A 13,685-nucleotide genomic window follows, 5' to 3' on the forward strand; every position below is an offset into this window, starting at 1 on the left:
CCTGAAATCATATTAAACAGTAATTTTAGTATTTTTTTTATTTCAACCAAACCAAAGTTGTTGATTGTTGGAACAGTGGAAAGATGAAACAAGACGTTTTCTTTTGTTCCTGTTGACTTTAAATGACGTGTGTTTTACGATGATAAAATTTTTGTTTATTTAAATCAGGGGCTGGAATCACCAGAGGCCCCACGATACGATTTTATCGCGATACCTGAGTCACGATATGATATTATTGCGATTTTAACTGCTTTGCTAGTGTATATGCTGAGCATTTCCATAATATATTTTGTGTTGTATTGCCCTTTTTCAACTGCAAATTATGTCTTCAAAGCAAAACTTTGTCAATATTTGTGTTTATTTAACCCTTTAAAAATGGATTTCCTGTGGACGGCTTCAGGAAATCTTTGTTCTTGATCTAAAATACCAACCATAGTAGACAGAGCATTTATTTTCTTTGCAGAAGTCTCCCTTACATAACTTCACCTTCAGTGCGGTGCAAACATGGCATTTTGCCATAATTATGACAGAATTTTCCTGTAACGGCCACTGGAGACTGTTTTGTCTACTGTATATGATCTAAAATTAAAAAAAAAAACATAATAGCTAGAGCATTTCTGTTCGCAACAGAAAGCCAGGGCTTCGGTCTTCTGCATCATCATGCTGTACGCTCATGATGACATCATTAGACTACATTACACACTGAAAGATGCTGTGGCGCCAGAGGTATGAATAATGTATCTATCACAACGCCATTGCACTTTGTTCTAAAAAAAAATGAGCATATCTCAAAAAGTGTTAAGAAATATTTTGTTAATGTTTCTACATCTGTGTAACCGGTGGACTCTAGTGTTGTCTGCATTGTGTTGATATGAAGAGGCCCAGACCGTGGATATCTTTAACGGCAATCTCTGTTTATTCCTGACAACTCTGACAGCAAGAGGTAAAAACGGAATCCTCCATCAAATACAACCATATAAACTCCAGCCCCATACACAAATTAAGTGACACAGGAATATGTTAGCATAAAATGAACTTATAAACATCTTAACAGCGCTAAAACACGGAAATGACTACAAGAGCAATGTAGCTTACCTCTCCCATGGAGTACAACAGCAAATGGGGAGAAGTAAGTTGGGAGACACCCCTTTATAGGTGGGGTACCCCCAAAGGTGAACATAGGGGTACAGAAACTGAGTATGAGGCTGCACAGATTGTAAATGTAATATGCGATATGAAAAAACACCAATGTTGACACTGGGGGACCATTTCAATTGCAGAATTCGAAGGGGTTTATAAGGTTAAGTTTTTGGTCTGTTCATCTCACTTCAATTATTTTTATTATAGCAAAATGTATCTAATGGAAGAAATAACCAATTAATTTTGTTATTCAAGTAAGCTACCAAAACCTCCAACCTCCAACCTCCAATATTGTAAATATTTGTAACTTAGACGATAAAAAATGATCTATAATGTGCGTCTGTATAACAATACAAAATTGCGATACTATGCTGTATCGATTTTTTACCCCTAATTTAAATGGAGCAATTTAAATGTGTTTTTCATGATAGCAATTTGGGGGATGTTTCCGGTTAAACAAAAAGGATCTTACTCTTTAACAAAAGTGTTCTCTCTCTGTTGGGATCCTTTCCATAATGTTGTCAGACACTTAGAATAATTATCTAAACCTCTCTGTTGCAAAAAGGAACACTTTTAGTAGACGTAAATTGACGGTACACAAATGCCCCCGAGAGGCTTCATTGCAGTCTGCTTTGCAGCTGCCGACCTCGGCGCTCTTACTCAATACTGGAGCAGTATCAAAATTGTTGTTCTCATTATTCACTTAGACACACAAACATGGGTATTTTTCCTCCTGGATCCAATTTTCTCAAGTTACCGGCACTTCTCCAAATGTTTGTTCAATCAGATAGCAACACAGAGGAGTTATCTAATGCACACAGGTGAACAGGCAACTCCGTCCACACCTGGTGGAAAAAAGCAGTAAGACTGCAGATCTTAAATTTGATCAGTCTTGCAAAGCAGATTTCACTTTTAACTCTTTAAAACTTTGCTCTTTCATAATTTGCATCATGTACACTGTTTCAAAATTATTGAATAAATGCCTCCTAATTTTAACATGCTGTTTTTCCATATGCTGTTATGCATAATTTTAAAATAAGGTTTAATTTATTTGTTATATATTCATGTAAGTGCGTGCTTTAGTGTGTATATTCTGTAAGTAAGTAAGTAAGTAAAATTTATTTATATAGCACTTCTCACAGAGAGGGCTCACAAAGTGCTTCACAAGATAAAATACAAAAACTACAATAACAGAAACAATGCAAAATACACAAAAACAAATAAAAAGTAAAGTGCAGCGAAATATATTGTTTGTTTTTTAACTTTTGTCAGAACAATAAAGAAAGTTGTAAACAAGGTGTGTTAACGTGATACCTCAATAAAATAGGTGACATCTGTGTGACACACTTTATATATTGTGATATAGATGAAGGGTGTGATGTTCAAAGGAAATAACTTCTAGGGAACCTGTGGTGTGGTGTGGTGGACATTTACCGTAGGTCCAGCCCCGAAACCGCACTCTTCTCACAAACAACCTTCAGGACTGATTATGTCTTTTTATAGTTTATAACAGCGGCATAATCTCCTCACCTATCAAAACAAAAGGCTTCAACAGTTATACAAACACACACACAGCTCATCCGGGCCTGTTTGACAACTCCTTCACAATGCACCATGGAGCTGTGTTGGCACGGGCCAGCCCGAGGGATGGGCCGCAGCAAGGTTTATGACTGTACTGACGTCAATGACATAATTCAAATACTTAACCAGGCTGCATGCTTCCAGCTCTCCGGATCCTCTCGTCTGGCTGCGAGCCTGGAAAACCTGACATGGATTGCTGCTGCGGAGCAGAGTAACTGCTGCAGACAGGAGCAGAGCTGGCTGCCCAGACTGAAAATGACGGGTCAAATTTGTTCTGGCCGTCAGTTTGTGGTCAGGTGTCTGTCTGTGTGTCCATCCACTCATCACTCATCTGCTTGTTCATTACTTTTATGTAAGGAAGTATACTTCATCATCAGTAATGTCATTTAAAAGCCTGTCTCCTGCACAAACAACAGGGTCTTAAAGGAATACTTCACCCCCCAAATGACCATTTGTATATCGACTACTCACACCATGTTATGTTGAATTTGTGACAAAAAACTTTATTTTGCTTGAAGCCTTCCTGGTAAACGAAGAATCCAAAAACTGAGAAAATTCTTGATGAATTGAAGTCATAGGGGTCCACGTTTAACAACAGCGAAACTATATCAAAACACACGTTAACAAAGTCACACAACTCGTGCAGTACAATCCAAGTCCCATTTATCCAGTCGTATGCTCAGTGACTTCTAAAACCTTACTTTTTAAAACGTCTCAAATACAGAAGAGTTAGCCTGGTGAGACCATCCTGATGACATGAGCTCAACCTTCGGTTTTGCTTTCTGTACAGTCTGGACTCAGTGCCATCCCGAACACTTCAGGGGACTGCGTTGTAGTTGAGGACGCAAGATGCAGGCTGCAGCTTGCAGAACAGTAACGGCAGCACCCTGGATACTGAGATGATCCTGAAGTCGGACCATGAGGAGGGGGAGACTCACATCCTTATTGTGGAGGGCTTTCTGCTTTACACCTGCACACCTTTTGTCGAATTGCTGAACCAATGTCACTTTATTTTCATCCCAAGAATGCAAGAAGTGGAGGTGCTCTAGGAACTAGAGCCGGCCTGTTTAACGGCCACGTCTGGCCCATGTATTTGAAACACAAGAAGATCCAGCTAATGTCAGGGTAGTAAACACAGCAATAAGTGAAGTAATTGCAGAAATAGAGTCAATAACAACAATTAAACAAGAACAAGAGGTTGTACTCCTGGATATGGCAAAGCTTGATTTATCAACTGGTTTCACTGGTGATATAGAAAATGTTCACTGGTGTTTTGTTGCGCTGATTGGCTGAAGAAGTCTGTCTACCAAGGCGAGTACCCCCGCTCACTGAAAGTGTCTGGAGCAGCAGCTGAGCCAGACTGATACAGAGAGCGATGCAGAATGTTGAGCTCAAGTTATCAGGATGGTCTTACCAGGTTACGGACGAGGAACGTGCAGGTTTGTTTGGAATGAAATGCATGAGCAGAGTTCAAATACATGCACTTGCCCAAGAAGTTATACTCATACAGAAGTGTTTTAGAAGAAAAATGCATGTGTTTGGGATGTAGCTTACTGAATATACGACTGGATAAATGACACTGGGATTATACTGTTCAAAGATGAACATGGTCCAAGCAGCTAACAGCTAACACATCCAACACGAGCTGTTAAACAGTCACACACCAACACCAAAACTGCTCGACTCTATCATTAAACCGGTTAAAAAAAGGTGGGTAACGTTAGCCAGGTGACGCTAACAGTTATCCCTGTCACTGTGTATACGGTTGAGATACATAAATATTAAAAAGGGGAAATTAGCCACAGAGACCAAAACTGTTTTTTGTACCAGGCTGTAAACATGTTTATTTCTGCTGTTAAGTTGGACATTTTAACATGGGGGTCTATGGGGATTTACTCTGTTTTGTATCCACCCTCAAGTGGCCATTAGAGGAATTGCAGTTTTATCGCACTTCCGCACTGGGCTTCATTTTTCAGCCCCGGAGGTTTACGCTTGGTTTTATGTCGCAGATCACTGTATCACGGCTGGAGTGATCCAAGATGGTCTCTAGTTTGATACAGTTTTACTGTTGTTACACGTGGCCAGCTTTTACTGCAATTAATCCAGAATTGTCCTCGTTTTTGGATTCTTCGTTCACTGTGAAGGAATGCAAGAACAACAAATTTTTCTTCACAAAGTCAAGGTAACATGGGGTGAGTAACTGATATACAGACAATCATTTTGGGGGTGAAATATTCCTTTAAATAAGAGGACAGACAGGCAGACTGCAGATCATGACATATTTAATTATACATATTTGGGTGCAGTTTACTTCCAATTAATAACACACACATTTACATAACCCTTATAATTGGCTTTTACAGTAAGTTTCATGGTGCACTTGTTTGCACACACAGACAAGCTTGCACATACACAACGACACACAACCACTCCTACCTTGATTTAAAACTAATTACTCGTTGTTAAACACATGCTTCTCTTCCCCTTCATTCTGTCAGAATAACCTGTTGCAGATTAGTCTTTCATCACTTCTCTTTCAGCATATGTTTACAAAGAGAGACAAAAGACAAATGAGTAATGCTACCCCACGCCCTGGGCAATATACGCACAGAGTCACGTGTCTCTTTAGTTTCAAAGCAAGAAAAAAAAGGATATATGTATGAATGCAGCTGTCTGCTGTGCTCAGTTCATTCTGCACAGTTTGAACTGCAGTAACTTTCTGAGCACCTGGCATACATCCCATATAGAGAGACCAACTGTTGTTTTTGTCAACAACGGAATGGTGACAACAAATATAAGGATAAGACAAAACTCTTTAAACTTATATAGACTGATAAAAACAATGCAGCATACGTATGATGATTTAACCCTTTAGCCCCACAGGCTTTCAGAGATGTCTTGCACATGGTGTTCAAACCTTTTTCCTTTGGATGTCCTTAACTGAAAGGGCAGTGCAATGGAAACACACTGCAATACAATGCAATATAATGCAAAATGATGTGGCAGCTACCTTATTCTACTCTAACACAACATGATTGAAAACAGATAAACTCTGAAGGGTTTACTGAATTAATCATAATTCACCTCAGAACATACATAGCACATTCTTTGAATTTGATGTGTATTTGCAGTACAAGTTCCTACAATAAATCCTACAACAGATCTAGACCTTGTTTACAGGAATAGTTCAACATTTTGGGAAATATTAAAACCACAACTTCTTGTTTTTGCACTTCCGTTTTTGCATGTGTCAAACAAACAAGAATTAATGTGTTGCTGAACTGCAAATTGCTGGTGGTTGGATTTTCTGACCTGCAAACGGAGCCAGGCTAATTGTTTCCCTCGTTTCCATTCTGTATGCTAAACTAAGCTAACCGGCTGCTTACTGTTATGGTGAGAAATTTAGGCATCCCTTTTAAATCTCAACTGAACTTTGAACCACATATCAATAATCTCATTAAATCCTGCAGCTTCCACCTAAGAAATGATCTTGAAATCAAATCAGCTGTGCCTTTTCCTGACTTTGAAAGGCTTTTTCATGCTTTTGTACTCTCGTGCCTCGACTACTGCAACGCACTGTTTACGTGCCTCAGTAAATCTTCAGTAGCTCGGCTTCAACTAGTGCAGGATGCTGCAGCTTGTATTTTAACTGGGACAAATCGTAGGTCACATATCACCACAATTTTCGCTGCTCGCCACTGGTTGTCAGTTAACTTCAGAACCAATTTTAAGATTCTTTTAATAACTTTTAAAGCTCAACATCGTTTAGCCCCCAGTTATATAGCTGAGCTTCTGAGCTTCCTGTTTAAGTCTTGGGGATAAAGTGAAGAGCATATTTCCCTAAATGTTGAACTATTCCTTTAAATGACTTTCTTCAGTTCAATATGAATAATGTGAACTTTATAAGGTGAAGCTGTGTGACATTTATCATAGTTCACTTAAAGAAAATCCCATCAGTCTGTGGTCCTGTTACTAGTGTAAGTCTGCTACCTATGATTAGATTAATAAATAAAAATATGGAGGTTCGGTAATGTACGCTAAGTCAAATCTTAAGTTAAAGCCAACTTCCACTGTCTTTTTGCATTTTCATGGTATTTCATATTTTTCGAAGTCATTCCCTGACAATGCTGACTGGTCACATTATTTGCAAATATTTACTGACGAATAACTAGGGATGTCCTGATCTGATTTCAGTGATCGGTATCGTAGCTGATCAAGGCATTTTTTTATCTGATCGGTTCGGCTTTGTGGAGCTTTTTAGAGCCCGGTCATTCCTTAGCTTTATGTTACTGTAGCTGTCACACTGCTGCTGCGCGGTGGGCAGCTGTCGTCAACTCTCATCTCTCTGCTGAGCCCCTGTGTGTGTCTAAGTGTAAGAACTGAGCCCTGCCTGTGGTCAAACGCCACACGCCATAAACGAAAAAAGCAGTATGAGACAGTTTTTGTGTTATATTATCTTCTGAGGTTATTTCATTTCAGCTCAGTGTGTGAGCGTCGTGTGTTTTTGCTTTTAACTCTGATGCATAGTGTTTCACAGCTCTGCTCAGAGGAGACACAGACAGCGGTGTAGAGCGTAAGACAACCACACTGACCACTGCAAATGCAACAAAGGCCCTTTAAGTGAAAAGCTAATAAGAGGAATTTATTGATGTAGCTTAATCCACGCAAAGGATGTACAGACAATGAAAATAAACACACTTTAAACACACTTTATTCAAGCAGGTTCAGACGCAGGCTGCACTGAATCAACAAACACTGGAGGAGCAGCCTGCTTCAAGGAAGAGAGACATTTCCTCCAGACAGCAACAAGGGAGTGTTATTTTATACTTTTTATTTTGTAAATAAAAAAATAAGTGAAAAAAACATTAATGATCATCTTGGATGCAGGATTGTTTTTTCCTAATGCACTGTAGAGCCATCTTTTAAAAAGTACTTGAAGTGTTCACTGTGCAGCTATATTATCTAAGAAAATAGAAGTATCCCATTGGGACTCGGTCTGAGCAGCAAAACTGGAAACATTGTTGTGAGCTGGCTATTTAATTTATCTTATAGCTTGCTTACGCTAAAGATGTAACAAATGTGGACTGTTTGAGGAGCAGATGTGCCGCAGAATGTATCTTTTTACCGGCTACACCTGCAGCGCACATTTGGCGTGGGGTTGTGTGAATCACAGACAAAACAAGACGTGTTGGGTTTGGGTAGAACTGTTTCCTCAGATTTTGGACCCAGCACAGCACTGTGAAAGGTTAAGTTTTTCACCAGGTGTCTGTAATAAGTTAAATGATAACTTCACCATAATTCAACATTAACCTTCATCTATCCAAATTTGGGTATAGTGTGACATAACCGGTGACGTCAGTGGTGCTTAAAACTATGAGCCACTTCGACTTTCGATTTCTAATCTCTACCTCTTGGTATCCACGGGGTGTGCTCGAAATGCATCCAAAAACAAATCTTCCGTCTTGTTGAACATTGCAAACTAGCTGTATGTCCACCAGCGAAAATGGCATAATTTAGTGCAGGTGATGTTAGGACGAGGATATTCATTTTATTTTGTTCCTGTCTCCAAAGAATGACTGAGAGCTGCTGCTCTGCTGACAGCCAAGGCCAGCAGGGTCAAGAGGGCAGATGATCACTGAGTATTACTGTCACCATGTTTTGGCCAACAAAGTTATAGCTTCTGGCTAGAGTGGTGACACACAGCTTCCAGGCACTATACAATAGGGCATTTTTATTGTTAGTAAATTTCTGTTGTTTTTTGCCTAGTTCTGGTAATTTCAGATGCCTTAACTTTTTGTAGACAAAGCCGTGTTTGTGATGCTAACCATGTGCTCTGTGGGTTTGCGGAAAACTTGGGGGCTGAGTGTCAAGAGCTTGGGCGCAATGCATCCTTGTACATGTAGGCACTATAATAGCGGCTGAGCAAGAAGAAAAACTCAGCTTCTCTGTCAATACAGCATGCAGTGATGAATTTATATTGCATCAACACTGACTGGATATCCACTTAAAATCTGGTGAATTTACAGCAGGCTATGGAAAGGAAAACTTTGCTGATTTTCAACCAGCTCTCTGTCATTGCAGTGTGTGCAGATGAATAATGTTTGGCTTTCCCCTGTACCGCCAGCGCCCTCGGCCACCCGCTCATTGTCGATGGAGGTTTGCCAGGTGACAGGAAACACAGTGGGCTTTTGTTGGTGAGTGGGCGGAGACATCCGGGTGTTAAAGTATGACTAACTGACTTTAAAAAGATAATTCTAAATTCACAGGAAATATTGATTAAAAATGTGGGTATTTCGTTAACTTGTTGATGTTACAGAAACTAGCAAACACCACCTCATAATTTATGTTAGAGGCCTCTATTGCTATCCTTGCTAATATCCATACTATCACTTTGACAGGTACACTAGAACAGTAATCTGGCTGCCATGATAATAGATTAAATCAGACTATTAACAACACCCTCATTCTCTGTTTGAGAAAGAACATTAAGCGAAAACAGGAGGTGACACTGGTCAGAATGGGGCCTTAACTAAAGTGGCCTACTTCGGCCACCAGCCTCCACTCCGAGCAGCACCATCTTAAACATTTACTCCTTGAGGACATTGTGTAAACATTAATTTCTCAAGACAAGTCAAAAAGAACATTTTCTCCAAGAACATAGTGAGGTTTCACTTCCCCTTCTTGGTCAAATGACTAACCACGGACCCTCGAGTCCCTGCCATCTGTGACAATATTCAGCTCATGCTCCTGATAACCGTTACAGATTAATCACCAGGGCTTGACGGTCAAAGACGTCATGATGAAGCGCTTTCCTCAAAAGTACTATTTATCAGGCATAATAAAGGGCAAAGCCTATAATCTGAATCAGTCAGGGAAGAGGGAGCTCTTTGTTGGCTGCGCAGCTCACGGGACTGCATGTGATGGGGCCAAGATGGTTTCTGAGGCGTAAACTGTAAACTCACATGAGGGAAACTACAATCCCCTCACGTTACTGGAGTAAGATGGTTAACAGTCTAAAAAGCCTGCAGTGACGCATTTGCAGCTGAGCTGATTTTTAATGTACCCTACCCCCCTGTGCACACACACACTTTTGTGGTTCTTGCGTACTTTTACCCAGTCACTGCGGTCACGTTCCAGCTCTTGTTTATTTCAGCCAATCTGACCTTTTTGTTTCTGCTTCTCCCATATCGCATCTGATTAAACGGCTCAGAAACAGTGACGTCTCTCTCTGACCTTTGCTGTGCTTTCTTTCTTTCCCATCTCACTCCTTGCAACAATCTGGCATATCTCTCACTCTCCCTGGAGCCCACTCTATCTGTGTGTCTAACCTCATCATCTTCCTACAGGAATTCACACTACTTTGCTTTCATTTCTAATGTGTTTGACTATTTTCTCCGTTTCACATCTCAAACGCCTTCGTGGGAGGTATTTAAAGTTTCACAGAGCTCTTTATCAGCCATCTAACGCTAAGCTCATGCCCAGACAGATGCAGGTACTGTATCTTGTATATTATTATGTAGTGCATGTGTGAAACTTTACGATTCTACAATGCTGTGGTTAATGTGTGGTCAGGTTGAGGCACAAAAACAAACTGGTTATGGTTACGAAAAGATCATGTTTTGGCTTAATCCCTACAGCAACGTCTCTGTTAAAAAATAAAACAAACAAACAAAAAAAAAAAGAAATGCTTTTGGTGGCACAATCTCCACTAGAAACACAGCCTTTGGTGGCAAAATCACAGCTGGAAATGCAGCAATGTCTAAGATTTAAAATAAATAAATAAAAATTAAAAAGCTTTTGGTGGCACAATCTCAGTTACAACTGCAGTGATATCTCCATAAAAAAAACAAAACAACTGCTTTTGTGGCAGTAGACCTGCACTGATATCTCGGTAAAGAAAAACGCAACCACCTTTTATGGCACTATCTCCAGTGGAAACGCTTGTTTCCATAAAAAACAACTGCCTTTCTTGGCACTATCCTGGCTGGAAATGTAGCTCTAGCTCCATAAAATCAGCCGCTACTCATGGCACTATCACGGCTGGAAATGCAGCGATGTTTCTGTAAAAAACAACTGCCTTTTGTGAAGAGCTGTAGTCAACCAAAGAAAATCTTGGTTGACTAAAGTCGCACATAATCTTCAACGAATCCATTAGTCGTGGGGGGGAAAAAAAATCTGCACATTATTTTTACTTGTGCGGTGGTGTGTCTGTGTCACTCTGCAGTTACACCTCCAAAACACTAGTCGGCGCTGGAGGACTGTGTTAAGTGCTGTCAAGTTTAGTTCAAATCAAACTTTATTCATATAGTTGATTCAAAACACACATTAAATATGGCTTAGAGACAATTTCAAACATAAGTACGCAAACTGGCTTCACTATAAATTGCAGAACTGACAGACAAACACTTGTCTTTATCTGGACACATTTCCCCCACCAATACAACATGCTAACGTTATTAGCACAAATCTTTGGATTTTACATTGTATAAATTAGCCTAGCGACTAGCGATCTTTCCCTCTTCTCATATAAAACCAGGGACAACAGCAACATGCAACAAAGATGATGGTACATAATCTGGCTCCATTACAACTCACAACATTCACCGACAAAACAGCTGTCTTACACTAAACACGTTTTCCAAGCAAATACAACATGCTAACATTATTAGCCTATTAACCTATTATTAGCCTACGTTATTAGTTATTATCCTGGCTGGGAACATGTTTGGTGACTAAAAAGCTACAGGAACGCAGCAATGACTCACCAAAAAACAAATATTTTTGATTATCCCAACTAGTAGTCTGCAGCTGTCTCGCCAGGTGACACACCGTCCACTATTCACTCCACTTCCTGATAACAAAGCCAGCTCATATACTTCGTCACTTTGGAGACACTGATAAGACAGGTATGAAACGTAGAAATGCAATGTATTCATGATGTGCAGAAACGTACTATGCCAACATATTCTTCTGGTGACTGGGCTGTTTTTTTCCTAGGGATATTACCTCACTGAAAACACGGACGCAAAACAGGAAAAATCTGTTCTGCCTTTCCGGTCAAAGAGATGACGAAAACGAGACAGAAAGCAGCACAAGAGAGGATATGAGGGCATCTTGTGATATTGTTAATTGTTGTCGTCTCCTCCTGAACAATTACTATTATTTACTGTGGTGGCAGGTGTACTGTATGTTCTTTGTATGCTTATGAACAGCTGATGTCAGGAATAATCTATAGTGGGAATAGAGTAGGACACAATATTAGAAACACGTGTACTGTGTGTCAGAGGGTTCAAACGGAGTTAATCATACTTGTTTTCTCTCACACTATCTTCCCTGTGCATCATGATGGAAGCCAGCGACAGGACGGTTTCACTCGTCAGAGATTACTTTAAGAAGGTCAAGGTTTGTGAGAAGTGTGGAGGAGGAGGACGGAAAACAAGAGGCAACAGTTGTCTTGTATTTTTTCCTGCTGCGGGACGCTCCCAGCAGCCCATCTGTGCTGATAGGAAGTGGAGAGCACCCGTGTGCAGGCCCTGCTGACGTCAATCAGGCTTGAAGAACCAGTGCAGCAGGAACCAACATCCCCACCTCCTTTTCTTTCACCAGTCCTCTCCCTCCTTTTCATCTGAGTCTAAACAACTAAATCTCTTCATGTGGTTCTCACCCTCTCTCTTTCCCTTTGTCCGGTTACAATGTCAGGGCATGGGGGATTTTTTCGCATATTGTTATCAAGTCATACTTCCCTAAAAAGATTACAGTTTCTGTTTGCACATGTGAAATCACTCACAGGTAATGGTTTGCACTGGTGGTATAAACATCTATTACTGTGTAAACATTTTCATAAACAATTACAGTTCTAGCCAAAGTCACTAATGCAATGCAGTAATTAAACATTTGCATGCAGAAGACTAAATATGAAATTTGAATGTGTTCTGTGTTTGTAAATGTATTTTACTGCATGCAAAGGCAGGACACTGCAGTAACGTGCTGCATGCCACTGCTATTCATTGTGCAACCACCAACTGGTGCAGGAAGCCTATCGAAACTGTAGGAATCATTATCATTGTTATTTTTTGACACTTGTCAGAAGTGCTGAAAACAGATATCGGACATTGGTCTTGGGCTTGGGAAATCTGCTCAATAGTGTCCCCCAACAGTTTTCAAAGTAAAAACCTAGATTTATACAAAAAACACCTCTCGGAAATATACCCTAAACCCAACAGGAAGTCAGCCATTTTGTATTTACTGTCCAATTTTGGGCCATTTTTCCTTCATTTACAGGTGCTGTATTTTAACAGACTCCTCCGACAGCAGGCATGTCCAAAGTCCGGCTCGTGGATCAATTATAAATGGCCCTTGACTTGTCGTATGTATACACTATATGTGTCCCACCACACAATATTGGTTAATCGAGCAAGAACACCGCATTTTTTCCATTTACCTCACAACAGCAGGACTATTGTACAGTTTGAAGATGTGAACCAAGTAGGAACTACGCAGGCAATTTTCTCAAAGACAGACAGTAAACAAGAAGACTTATGGTTACCCAACAGCAGACGTTTCCTGCTAGGTGGCAGACATGGTCACAGCAAAGAAGCATAGTCCACATCCTGGACAGGTCACCAGACTATTACAGGGTTGACACATGGAGACACACAACCATTCACGCTCACATTCACACCTACAGGCAATTTAAAGATTTTTTTTTGGGCCATTTTGCCTTTAACGGACAAGACAGGTAAGCGTGATGGGGGATTGGGGACCAGCAACCCTCTTGCTGTGAGGCGACAATGCTAACCACTGCATGCCCATATTGACTCAAAGTCATAGCGCCACCTACTGACAACAGGAAGTCAGCCTTAAAAAAATTACATGGTATGATCTACACATGATAGTAGCCACACTCTCAGACTGCAGAGCGTACTCAGGGAACAGATGGATCAGCAGAACTTCGGGTGAAACTT

At 40.4% G+C, this 13,685-nt stretch overlaps 1 protein-coding gene across 3 annotated transcripts in view; it reads right to left on the minus strand.

Annotated features, from left to right (window-relative positions):
• The window catches only part of LOC125901730 (cAMP-specific 3',5'-cyclic phosphodiesterase 4B-like), a 97,249-nt gene that overhangs the window by 21,909 nt on the left and 61,655 nt on the right, over nt 1–13,685 (minus strand). The gene's annotated exons all lie outside the window — the stretch shown is intronic.

The sequence above is a fragment of the Epinephelus fuscoguttatus genome, linkage group LG15, assembly GCF_011397635.1.
Source record: "Epinephelus fuscoguttatus linkage group LG15, E.fuscoguttatus.final_Chr_v1".
Classification (NCBI taxonomy): Eukaryota; Metazoa; Chordata; class Actinopteri; order Perciformes; family Serranidae; genus Epinephelus; species Epinephelus fuscoguttatus.